This window comes from Neopelma chrysocephalum, unplaced genomic scaffold (genome assembly GCF_003984885.1).
Source record: "Neopelma chrysocephalum unplaced genomic scaffold, ASM398488v2 Primary Assembly neopelma1_23, whole genome shotgun sequence".
NCBI classification, from domain to species: Eukaryota; Metazoa; Chordata; class Aves; order Passeriformes; family Pipridae; genus Neopelma; species Neopelma chrysocephalum.
In genome coordinates, this window is record NW_020897691.1 from 20,378,771 (window position 1) to 20,391,807 (window position 13,037).

At 42.6% G+C, this 13,037-nt stretch overlaps 1 protein-coding gene across 3 annotated transcripts in view; it reads left to right on the forward strand.

The window, feature by feature from the left end:
- Window positions 1–1,031: 1,031 nt before the first annotated feature.
- HIVEP2 (human immunodeficiency virus type I enhancer binding protein 2) overlaps window positions 1,032–13,037 on the forward strand; it is a 138,976-nt gene continuing 126,970 nt past the window's right edge. Inside the window, exon 1 of one of the 3 annotated variants that reach the window (XM_027689544.1) lies at window positions 1,032–1,163. The gene's annotated coding sequence lies outside the window, so the exon portion shown is untranslated. Of the gene's footprint in view, window positions 1,164–1,607; window positions 1,715–2,548; window positions 2,734–13,037 lie in introns of those variants that run through there. The other 2 variants (XM_027689533.1, XM_027689554.1) reach the window with 2 other exon arrangements.

Sequence of the window (13,037 nt, forward strand, 5' to 3'; positions counted from 1 at the left end):
GGGACTGGCTCTCCTGGGAGTTCCCTCGGCGGGGAGGGGGAGGGGGGCGGCGATCTCCGCCGGCGCGGGGAGGCCGCGGCTTCGCCCTCCGAGGCCCTGCCTCCGTGCCCTGCCCGGCCGCGCGGTGCTCCCGGCCCCTCTCTGCCCCGGGCACGGGCACAGGGGCGGGCAGCGCCCACCACCCGCTCCGGGATCGCTCCCCGCCGGCGCGCGGGGGGACCCGGTGACGTCACGGGAGGCGCGCTCCCCGCGCTCGCTCCGCGCTCGCCGCCCTGTAACTTCTGTTCTGGGAAGTGGTGCCAGGAATAGCCCAGCGGAGCCGCCTGCAGCGCGGAGCGCTCCCTCCCGCCGCGGCCAGGGCGGGCTGCGGCTCCCGGGCCTCCGCCTCTCCCCCGTGCAACACCAGCCCCTCCGCCACTGTCAGAGAGATGGTGATGAGCCTTTCCAAAAAGAGGGAGAGGAATGACCTGCCTTAAGATAAACGCGTGAAGCGGGCGCCCCTTGGCCGTTGGAATATTTCTTGTCTGTCTTTATATATAAAGAAGCATCGCGAGCCGCCTCACTCCGGGCGAGCCCTCAGCAAAGGAGCAACGCGAGCGCCCGGCGGGATCAGCAGCAGCAGCAGCAACAACAACAACAAGGGCACCGGGAGGGCTTCCCTCCTTCCTCCTCGGTGACTTCCCAGGTGAGCAGCAGCGGGTGCTGCGGGCACCTCCTCCTCCCTGCCCGCCGGTCGTCCCCTGTCACCAGCAGCAGCTGACAGCCGGTGTGGTTGCGGGGCGGCTGCCGGCGGCGGGGGGCACTCCGGCGGCTGCCTGTCTCGGGTGCGGGGCGCCGCGGGGCTGGGGGTCGGGCCGCGGCAGAGAGTGCGCTTGGCTGAGCCGCGGGGTCTGTGACCGGCGCTCCGAGCGCCGCCCTGGACGCCCGGGGCCGCGGGGGTAAATGGAGGGCAAGGCGGCGGGGGAAGCCGGTGAGTCTGTAAAACCGCCGGACCGGTAAGTCACCTCTGTGGTGGCGGCTCTGGGCGCTGGCAGGCACCGGCACCGTCCCCGGGGCACCACGGCCGGCGGCCCTTCCCGCTGAGCCGGCGCAGGAGGGGGACGCGGCGGGGACAGGCCTTTGTCGGTGACACGCCGTTAGGAAATGTGGGGAATACCCGGCTTGTAAGTGTATGCAGATGAGGAGCAGGCTGCCTTGCGTAATCCCCTCCTGCGGCGGGGAATGGGCATGGTCACCGCCGGGGAGAGGCGCCCGCGGGGGGGCCGCCCCGGTGGGGCTTTCTCCGCGGCCTCTGGCGCCCCGGGAGCGGGAGGCGGGGGGGTTCCATGCGGGGGGGCCGCCCGGGGCCACCCGGCACGGCGGTGGCGGGCAGGGCGCCGAAGGGAGCGGAGGGAGGGGGTCTGGCTCTGGCTGCCAGCGCGTCCCCGCGGGGGGCGCCGGACAGGGGGGACGTGCGTTTATGTGGGGAGCCCCGGCACCGGGGGTGCGTGTGTGTGAGTGCGTGTGCGCGCTGCGCCGCGGTGACTGTTCCCTGAAGTGGGTGGGACGTTGGCCCGTTCCGGGAATGTTCCATGACGTGTAAACGCCACAGGAAGGGGGTTAACGAGGGGCTTGGCCGGGGCCACCGCCGGGTCCCTCCCTCCCTCTGTCCCCCCGCCCGGCGGCGGGGCTGCCGCGGGGGCCGGCGGGGGCACGATCCCTTATGTAATGCGGTGTACGTGTGCGGCCGGCGGGGATTATGTAAGCGGCACGTCCGCGCCTGTCGCATAGGATATCGCATAGGATACACCGCCGCACGCAGGCTCCGCGCTGGGAGGCGGGCAGGGGCGAAGGGCTACCCCGCCGCGGCCCCGCCGTGTCCCCGCCGTCGGGGTCAAGCGGCGCGGGGGGGGGCGGGGGGAAAGCCCCGGGTTATCCCGGGTGATGCCCCGTAGCCCGCTCCGACCTTCCTGTCGGGGGCTGGCTTGCGGCACGGCCTTCCCCCGCATGAGGGAGCGGCGGGGAAGGAGCGTAATGATGTCTGTGCTCCAGGTGGTGGGTGCCCCGAGGAGCTCCGGCCCGCGGGTGGGGAAGCCGGCGGGAGGCCCCGCGGGTCCCGGCCGGCCGCTGGCCAGCACGCCTTGTCTCCGTGGGCAGGCGGCCGGGGCTCGCCCCGGCACGACGATAAAACTCATCAGAGTTAAATTTCCCGGAAAAGGGTTCTGTTTTTCTAATTAGTTGGCACTAATGGTCAAACTTTTTTTTTTTCCAGGTGTTTTTGTTTGGTTTTTTTTTTTTTAACATGGTAGATGCAGAAATTAAACTTCTACTCAAACATTAAAGAGTTGGTGTTTTTTTAGACAGTAATTCTTAAATACCTTTTTAAATTAAACCAATAGAAATACTAATGAGTTTCAGCAGAAATATTTAGCTAAATATTTTTCCTTCTCTCATTTTAAAATGAAGCCAACTTTAATATAAAACCTCTCTGTTTTTATACATTATTAAACAATAGAGGGGGCATAAAGCATTTTATGCTTACTTATTCAAGGATGTTACATTTTTTTTTCCAACTAATGAGGAAAGAAGTAAATTACTTACAAAAGAAGTATATTAAATGGTCGGGGTGGCAAAAGAGAAGCGTTGCTATGTAGGTCTGTGCTTCTCTGCTCCCCGGAGCTGCGAGTGCAGGCGTGCGTTCATGCAGCTCCCAGCTCAAGGAGTCATCGTCATCAGGAGTTCTGGGGACACCGGGTAATTATAGTAATTACTAAATTAAAAGAACTACTGGTCTAACGAGGTACAAATTCACCGGGCCCAGTTTTAAATTCTGTTGTTGAGGTTTACCACTGACTGCCAGAGGAATGTGATCCTCAAGTTATCAGGATGTGGTGCGGAATCCTCAATATTTTGATAGTGAAAATGATATGCAGACATGCTAAAAAAGTGCATCTGTTCTTTAAAGATAGGAGAGTCTCTGCCTCTTAGGTTTGCACCATGTGGACATATTTAGATAGATGCAGTGTATCCTGTGGGTAATATATATTTACAGTTATATGTTAAATCTTTCCTTATCCTCCAGTCAGGAGATACTTCTGAAACTTCAGGTATGGATTATCTGAAACTTTCTTCATTTGTTTTTTTTGCTTTGTCTCATGTTTCGAAAAAAATTAGTATTGTAGAATAGGCTGAGAGGGTTTTTCCATGTGAGTTTTTTGAAGTTTCTACTGTCATCTGTAAATGCATTTAAGATTACTGTGGTTTTCAGCTGTGCAAAGGCAGCAGTGGTATGATACGAAGTCAGTGTGTCATTAATTTTTTTGATCGAATAATCCACATTTTTAATGTTTTATAGTCTCTCGTGTTGATATTATTTTCCAATGGCTGTTGGGCATAGCAGTTACATACATCCTGGCTGAGGTGACAGGTTAAAACCTCACTGCTATGGATTAGAATAAAATTGAGCAGCGCTTGTCCCAAAGCACAAATCTAGAGGACTCTTAATTGTGTATCTAAGTGCAATTGTGTGGCAACAGTGCAGAATGCTTCTTTATAAAGGCAGATTTTTAGATTCTCAAGTGACTAGATTGCCTCATATGTGAGGTCTGTTTACAAACCTTCTTGTTACTATGAAGACAAAACAGAGAGCCATATGCATTCATGTGGTCCTTGCTGAATAATGGTACATGTGTCTACTTGAGTGTTTGGCAGTATATTGTGTTTAGTTTATGTGGTGGCACCCTACAAGGCTATTCTTTTTTGACTTTTAATTATTTCTAATACTATTGGCTCTACTCAGTTGTGCGAGCAAACTTATGGCACTGGCCTGTTTGTAACTAAGCAGGACATGTAACATTTTTAGGCAGGACATTTATTGTTGAGCATTTTACCGAACTTCTTTTTTTATTCGTTTATTTAGATGCTTGTTTTTAAAAGAATTAAGGTGAAATGGATTTAAGCAGAAGTGAAAGTAATGAGTACAGTTTTGCATGTCCCTCTGCTCATCATTTTTGGGTCCAAAGCAGGGGCAGTTACTGCTTTTGTAATTTAACCATATTAGGTAGTGGGAATACAGGAGCTGTGTGCCTGGCAGAAGTGGTTTACTTAGTGAAATGCTACCATATTTACACATCAAAGAGAAGAATGGTTGCTATTTAAGAGTATTACTGTAGAGTATACCAGTTATAGTAACGTATAAGTCACAGTAATGTGACCTGGATTATGAAATATGGCACGCCATCTTTCACATTTGAATATGGTGGGGCTTTGTAAGAGGCTGTGTGAGTTATATTGATAGATATCTATCCAGCTCTGTAAGCAGAGCTTATCAAGTACTACTTCCATGTAGTTCTTGCTTGATTCTGCCTAAGAATGGCAGGTAAACTGCAAGAGCTGAGTACTAACTTTCTCTGTCTTAGATCCCAGGATAAATCGTGCCCATCAAAAGTTGGTTCATCATGTCAATGGCCTTCATGCAGGATAAGGAGAAAGTATTTCATCCATTTTACCTCAGATGTTGAGAAGACCTGAATCTGTCAGTGGGTGGCTTTAAATTATTGGTCCTTTGAGCAGGAGGAATACATAATTAGTATTAGTCTGATGAGTTAAAGAGTTCAGGAAGAGTTAATTGCTAATACTTTTGGGAGTTGAACAGGAGTGTTGAGTGCAGAGGCTGCATACCTTTGTTATTTGAAAAAGGTCTGATAAGTTATGAGGAAACCTTTTTTTTTTTTTTTAAAGAGGCAGGTAATTTTTTCTTAAGATTTCTTAAACAGCATCTCTGAAGTAGTATGTTGCAGAGTAAATATTTTTTTTAAGTTATTTGCCTTTCTCCTGTAGCTTAACCATTTGTTTGTTGTTGTTTCTTTTGTTTTTTTTTTTTCTTCTCAATAAAAGGAACTATCTAGCAGTTCCTAAAGAAGTGAAGAAACAGCAAACGGAAGCATAAGCTGGATGGAAAATGGAGAATAGTATTTTTCGCGTGTTTCAATCAGTAATTTTGGATGCTACATTTAAATAAAGTAACACAGAATTATCACAGAAGAATGAAGGTTTCAATCTGGCTGTGCCATTTTGATAGGAAATAGCAGCTTTGTACAGTCTTGTTTCTCTTTTGGGTGCTTAAACAACTTTTATAAGGCTTTGCAACAACTGCCCTATTTCAGCAGGAAATTTTAAAAAGCAGTTCATCAGGGCCATATTCTTCATTCTTAAGTGAAATTTGGACTTGTGAGAGTGCTTGTCTGACAACCTGAGAGAAGAAATACATTGTAAATAGAAGTGCTAGAAGTTTTTTCGTGACAGCCAATTAACAAGCCCCTATTTGGACCTTAATAAATAATAGTGTAAACATATCCTTTTTTTTTTTAGCTGAAATAGCAAGTGGCAGACACCATGTATGTCTTATTTTAATATTCTGAACCTTTGTTCATAGATTAAGCAACTGACTTGGCCCTAACTGCTCATTTGTAGTAGGTTGTCCCCAGTAGGATTAGTCCCTGAGAAATCTCTCTGGCAAAGCTATGAGCATGGAAAAGGTGTGAGAGGATATGGGTAGGGGAAACAATCTGATACAGTGTTTCCAAATCGCCAATGTGTACTTCTGAGGTACTTGTACCTCAGAAGATGTACAAGTACCATATGCAGTTTTGTCTGTCAAGTTAAATCTTTTGCCTTGTTTTACTCTCTTGTGATTAATTTCTTGCCATCATTGAGACAGTCTAAACTTGAGAATTTCTTCTTGCTCTGAGGAAGTATTGTGGATTCTGTGTGCTTATTTTCATTTGTCTTTCAGGCACATTTTGTACATCTGCAAAATACTCATTCTGTTCTCTGTGTGCCAGGGTAATAGCAGCAGAGTGTGGACCACACTGGTTTTGGTTGTAATTTTGCTTATGTTTCTGTATTTCCTTGTTTTGCCCTTGATGTGTCTCTTTTATTGTTTGTTTGAACCTGAATATTGCCTTTTACTTGAATAAACAAAAACCTGTGCATGCTTTTTTTCCCTCCACTTTCTGTCGATGGGGGTCTCAGGGCATACCTACCCAAAAATGCAACACTTAAATAGTAGCTTTCTTAAAGTAATACAGTGCAAAAATGTGGATTTAATTATCTGATGTAAATTCCCCTGGTACATGGTTATGCTGATACGACTAGTTTGTATAGTGATAATATCCTTTTTTCCGTGTTTGTTTATGCACATTCTATCTCTGTCAGTGTAGACTTAGACTCAACAGAAAAGTTCTTTCTAAAAATGACATAGAAACCACAAGTAATATAATAATGCAGTAGGTAATGAGTTTATGGCCACTTCATGCACACAGGGGCCATATGTTGCACCTCAATTTCTGTTTAACAGAAAATTATTTTATTGTTTTTATTTTTTCTTGCAATTGACAGTTCTGCCCTAATATGCAACTCATATGCAAGAAATTTGATCCTGCTAAAAAGTAATTGCAAAGAATATATCTGTTCTTAAAGATTTTTTAAGTTCACTTCATTGCAATTTAAGTAGGTTGTAATAAAACTGCTGCAGATCTGGCTAAAATCTCTGATTTATGTAAGCTGCAAAAGGGGGGAGAAAAAGGTTGTACAGTATTTTTTGAAAGGCTGTTGTGTCACACAAGAGGAATTCAAGGTTTGATTGCTACAAAAAGTTCCTTTTTTAGATGGTAGTTTATTGGAAATTCCATACAAAGAAAAGCAGTTAGAAAATTTGCGTGTATAGTTCAGTTTAATAGAAAAGTAAAAACTAGAGGAGCTGAAGGGAATTGAAATTACAGTGTCAGGTGACATTTTAAAGGCAATGCAATAAAATAGAGTTTGACTCTCTTCATAAGAAAATAGTCCTGAAAAAAATAAAGCAGAAAACCCCCAGATTATCTTCTGTAATTTATAATGAAGTTTGGACTTTTGTGGCTACAGAGGTTAGTATCGTTGCTGGGCTGACTGGTCTAACTTAGTCCTCGCAACCTCCCCACCCCCAAGTGTGCCTGGAATCTTCCTCTGCTGGGCTTGGTGGTTGAGTGTCAGAGCTTGGGCGCAGTCCTTATCAAGTGATTTATGAATATGGAGTAATACTGGATGTTTTCTAGAAAGAAATGTAAGAAGCTGAAAGAAAAGTCCAATTGCACAGTGTAGGATATGATATAATATCACAGAATTTTGTTGAAATAATATTATTTAGTGAGCAATTTTTCCATAGAGTAATATCTGTGCTTAGGCAGAAAGGAACTTTATGTTTAAAAACATCTAATGGCACAGAATCAGTATTTTCAAAATTAGTCTTATTAGACAGTGGGGTTGTCTTGCATATTGTTGTTTTTTTGTTGTTGTTTGTTTAAATAAGATAAATGGCCTAATCTCTGTATGCATTTTGTGTTTGTGGTTTGTATTAAAAGAAAACATGTAGTGTGTCAAGAAAGAATAGTATGAAATAATAACTGAGGTTACCCTTCCTTGACAACAAGACATGACACTATTTAGTTAGAACAAAAACTATTTAGTTTATACCAAAGTCAGTATTCAACAGAAACTAAGTTGCTGGCATTTATTAACAGTCTTCACAGGTCAGTGTATTTCATTTTGAGTGTAGTCTGCTTACAAAAGTTCTAAAAGTATGTGGAGTTTTATGTTCCTTGTCTTTCAAAGACAGCTAAAATAAATAGTTCAGTTAGCTGAAAAATAATATCTTTATTTGCTCTAACTTACCAATATTTGTGAGGTCTGAATGTGGTTTTCTTTCTTTCTGCAAAAGCATTAGCAATGAAAATGAGATGCTCCGGAGAGTAGTGCAGGCCCGCGGTTAAGTGACATCTGTGCATGCTGACAGTGTTAAACTGAGTCCTCTGTGACACCTGTGAAACACTGATTCATCTTGAGAGATGAATTGTTAATGTTTTAGAAAAGAAAATCAAGTAAAATTCATGATTTTTTGTAACAATAGAGATGGACTTATTTTGACTTTCTCCCCTTAACAGCAGTTACGTTTATGAACACAATTTCTGAAGCTGCTTATGAAAAGTCTTTTAACTGCGTTTGTCTGAGATAAAATAGTTCTTTAGTGAAAAAGGTATTTATCTTTGGCAGGACATTCATGGACTCCTACAGCCAAATTCCCTAACCTGTTTAAGTCAATAAAAGTTTCTACAGTTTAGTAAAAATAGGATTAAACTATGAACTATGAGACCATAAAGTTGGACAACTTGATGCTGAGTGATATGATAGTCTGTTTTGATCACCAGGCAAACTCGTGATACTAGGCTCTTTGAGTAAAGAGATTTTGTTGTAAAATCTCTGCAAAGCTCTGTGAATATAATTTCTTCTAACATTCCAAGTAAAATTGTGTAAAATAAAACTTGACACGTGTTCCATTATTTTGTGCTTGGTCCTACAATAGTAGCAAAATCCCTCTAAAAGTTAGTGGATATTTTCACAGTGGTGCTTGGCTAGAATATTTGATTTCTTAAGGCTTAAATAATGAGTATGCTACATGTATTTAATTTCGTGAGGTAGGGTTGAATTTTGATACAGGCTTAGCAAGATGTTACTAATACATCTGAAGAAATTTGTGGTAAGTGTAGGGCTAGCACCTTTATAAAATACGCTTGAGGAGGAAATGATGTTAGTGAAATAAAAACTCACAGGAAGGTTTTTTTAGGGCTAGAGTGATGCCAAATACTGTGCTGCTGCCTCCGCAGTCGGTTTGTATTGTGTTAGGATGGAGAGGGCAGTGAGGTTGGTCTAGTAAGTTATCTGTCACGTTTGATAAGTTATATATTTTTAATCTCTGATTTGCTTAATTACTAGTTAAAAAAATACACAAATTGTACTCATCTTTGACCTAATTTAATGTAGTGACTAATGTTAACTATTGGTCAAAAACTTGAGAGTCAGCCATGCATTAGTAAAAATACTACATGGTTTGGAGTAATGAGTAGGGCAATTTTGAGTCAGCTATTTTTTTTGTAAACAAGTAAGATTGTAAATTGGAACTGATATACAGTAGTATGAAGATTCCCATAGCACCTTTCTTTGGACTGACAGGAGTTTGGTCTGTGAAATGTTGGGGGGTAAAAGGATGACATATAGTACATTAGTTTTCTCTGATTTGTTTTTAGCTCAACTCATTAATAGTTGAAAACTGTTACCATATAATTGTTCAGTGATTCCATTAAATTAGTTAGTGATCTCTTTGTGGACAAAATTTAATCACTCTGTATGTTAACTTTATCAACAGGCTTGGAAGAGAGGTGAGAAAATAATAGAGAAGGGAATTCAAGTGAATCAGGTTCTCCACGTTTTTCTTTTGGAGCAAGGACAAGGTGCGTTTACAGGGCACCTTGGAAATACTTGGTTTGCTTCTGGGTTGTACAGATTTCATCATCTGCAGTTGATAAACCTCAACCTTCCATGACAGGGGATTGGACTGGACACATGCACTTGTGAAAAGTGAGTGTACAAGGAGAGGAACCTTTGCTTTAGTTTTGGTCTATGTCCTCTGTGTGATGCTTTATAGTGGTGTGTCTGGGGTCTTTGTTCATTCTTCTGTAGTAACGGCAAAGTAGCTTTCAGTAGATATACCCTGACTTTCCTTCCCTTGCTCCCCAGATCACCCTCTGCATGGCAGGAAACAGAAAGACACATGGGATGATGGAGTTCCTTTACGCACACCTCTCCAAAACTTCAGTGCAGCATATTTTCCGCAAATGGAGTGACTATGAGAGAAATCTTTTAATTTTCTTTCTCTTTCTCACTCACAATTTTGCTAAGTAAAGAATAAAATGTGGATGTTAAATACACAATTCTGGATGTATGCTGGTTGAGGATGAGGCTTAGAGCGGAAGACGAATAAGATGGGGAGGGGAGGTTTGAATGTAACTGACAGTCGATTATAACTGCCTACAGGAAGTTATTTTTATCAGATCAAGTTTCCCTTTAACATTGTCTTCAACCTAAAGAATTTTGGTATAACAGCTTTTAAAATCCCTGCCCAGTCACAAGTCGTAGAAGCATGTGTTGATGAGAACTGAGGTCCTACAGAAGGCACCGTCTAGGATAGCTTTCATTGTTTGAGATCTCCACAGATAGCTTACACACAGAATATAATGCATTCTTATCTTGCTCAGTGCTTGAAGGTATTTCTCTTTACATTTGCTTATGCACACTTTTGATTTAATTTATTTGCAGTATCATTTGATCCCGGTCAATAGTTCGACCCACTTAAATAGCAAGCAGGAGAATAAATGAAACCAATTTTGACTAAGTCTTTCTCAGTCAAGTGGGTTATCTGGCGAGCCAAGAGTGTAATAAATAGATTTGGTGGCTATTTACAGATTCACACACTGGAAAACAGAGAGCCGTGTTTCACAGTTTCGTGATATAATTCAGACAGTGTCGCATCCAGATAATAAAATTACACCTGTGTTTTTATCTCAGCCAGAAAGGCATTTTTTTTGGGCTTCTGCTTTGATACTTTCCCATAAAAATAAACATTACAGCAGAAAATTGATGGAGTTTGTCACATTGTGTGAAGAAATATTTAAGAAGACATGTCTAAGTATATACATATACACATATATGTTATCATAGCTTTTGCCTTTAGTCATGTTCTGTCTCCCTTATAGTACGTATACCTGGAATAATTTCATGAGAGCTCATGGTTGGAGGTCTGGCTTGTTTGTCACTGAGAGGAAAATTTAACCTAGATTTAATGTAGGTTCAACTTCTGCTGTTGTTTAAATATCAAAGAAAATATTTTAAATAAATAAACTTATTTGCATTATTTATGTGTGAGTATTAGCATTTATTTCACAAGTGTGTACATAGATGCATATACACAGCCACATTTTGTTAAACAGCTAAAAAAGCATCATAGTTCTCTATGATGAACTGCTGTGGTTTCACTTTGGTGCAGTGGGTATCAAAATTGCCCAGGTGACCTTTCTGCGATGTTGTTCACTGTTCTGGTGCTCTGCTGATATGAGGATGCCAGCAGGGTCAGTAACTGAGTGTGGCCCATTTAACTGCCTGTGACTGACTCAGCCAAGGTTATGTCTTGCTGGACCATGAAGATGTTTGCCTTCTGAGTTGGAGCACTTTAATGCCTTTTACATCCTCTTGTTTCTGAAGGACATAGTCATATCACTCTCAGTCTAGTAAAAAGGTTAAAGGACCATTCCTGATGCCCTGTCAGTGGTGCCTGGCAGTCTTCTTGTGCATGGTGCTCATTAACCCTCGCTCCTCTGTAGGGCACCCACCTTCACACCCTGGTAGAACTAGTGGTGTCAAGTCTCATGGTTGTAGAAATGTGACTAGAAAGTCAATCCATGAGCAGACTAACTGTGTAAATAGATGGTGGAAATGAAAGCTATTATAAAAACCGCGTGCATCGTGCTAACACTTATCGTGTTGCTTGACCTTCACTTTCTCTGGTGTCAAGCGCGAAACCATCTTGCACTCATCTCACAGTTTTCTAATCAGTGCCCCACAGCTGAGAAGATGACACTAAGCTGTGCCCGACCCAGCTTGTGACACCACGTGAACTGCCTTGTCTCTTGTGAATAAAAATGAAAATTCTGTAATTTTGCATCATATCCTTACCAATAAAAGTACGTAATGGGAAACTGTTATTGATTTTTTTCATGAGGCCAGGATTTTGCCATCAGCTTAGATAGGAGTTGTACTGCTGCAGTAGTGCTCCCCGTGACTGTCTCAGCCTATAAATGGAAACCTTCAGCTTGCAAAGTTTGCTTTTCATATTGGATATAGTAATGCTAGGTGAGAATGTTGGAAAAACTGTCTACATGGAAACAGCCTCTGGATACTTCAGGCAGAGAAGATCTACAACAAAAGGCACTCTCAACAGAAATGATTTTTACATTGCCAGATGGTATAAGGTAATTTGGACAGAAAAAGATACATTGTGTACCCCAAGGTGCTTTCATTGTGCTTTGAATATAAAATGCGTGAAGTCTTATGTGCAAGAGTTGGAACTGACAGTGGCTTAGAGTTGTGGTTTTACCTATTTTTTATTATGATTTGTAGTTATAACTCAGCTGAAAAAGGAACTTGCTTGGAGCCAGAGCTGTATACTTGTCCTGTATGCTTGTCTCCCCATTGAAATCCCATTATCTGGGTTTGGAATTATTAAAGTGTGAGAAGCTTGCATTTCATTTCAGTTTGAGTATGTCTAGGTTGTTGTTGTTGTTGTTGTTTTGTGGGTTTTTTTGTTTGTTTGTTTTGTTTTGTTTGGAGTTTTGTTTTTGTTGTTTTGGTTTGGTTTTTTTTGAATGAGGGCTGATACCTTCTTATTTCAAGTGGCCTTATTTCAAAATTGTTTTTCTTTTTTTTTTTTTTTGCTTGTTTCTGGCATGGCTCAGCATTAAAAAAGATAAAACAATATATATAAAAGGTTTACAAGGTCCTAACCCTAACCCTATCCTATGTATCTAGTTCTCCATCTGTAGCCCAGTAGCACCAAACTGAATTAGCTTATCACTGATAATGAGGTTTTTCTTTGCACTTCCCTGTTTTTAGATGTAATTTTGAAAAAATCTTGTACCTCACCTGGTGGGTGGATGAGAGGGGAGATGAGCTATTCTCTTTTTTTTAAATAATAAAAACAAAATTAAAAAAAAAGAGGAAAAAGCCCAGTTCAATGAAAGCTTTTGACATGATTCTAGAATGCATAACCCTGGGCAAAAAGGGCCAGTTATTGGAGTAGTTCTTGAGTAATCTAATTGTTTGATAAGGATCCTTGCTGGGTTGGTTGTTGGAAACATTCCATTTTTAAATTTATGCCTTACTGCATACCCTGAGGTATGTGTACAACACATTATAATTGCACAGTTTATTATTTTATTAATGAGAGCTGTGATAATGTGTTGGCTCATGAATTCCCTCCAGTCCAGGTATGGTCTCCTAATTGCCCAGGGATCTGTGATGCTGTCGTTTGTTCTGGGGATGGTGACAGAGAGCAAAAGCAAAGCCTTTCCAAGCATGGTTTACAAAACTCAGACCTTGCCCTAAAGCCTGTGTTTGGTGTGATAATGCAACCG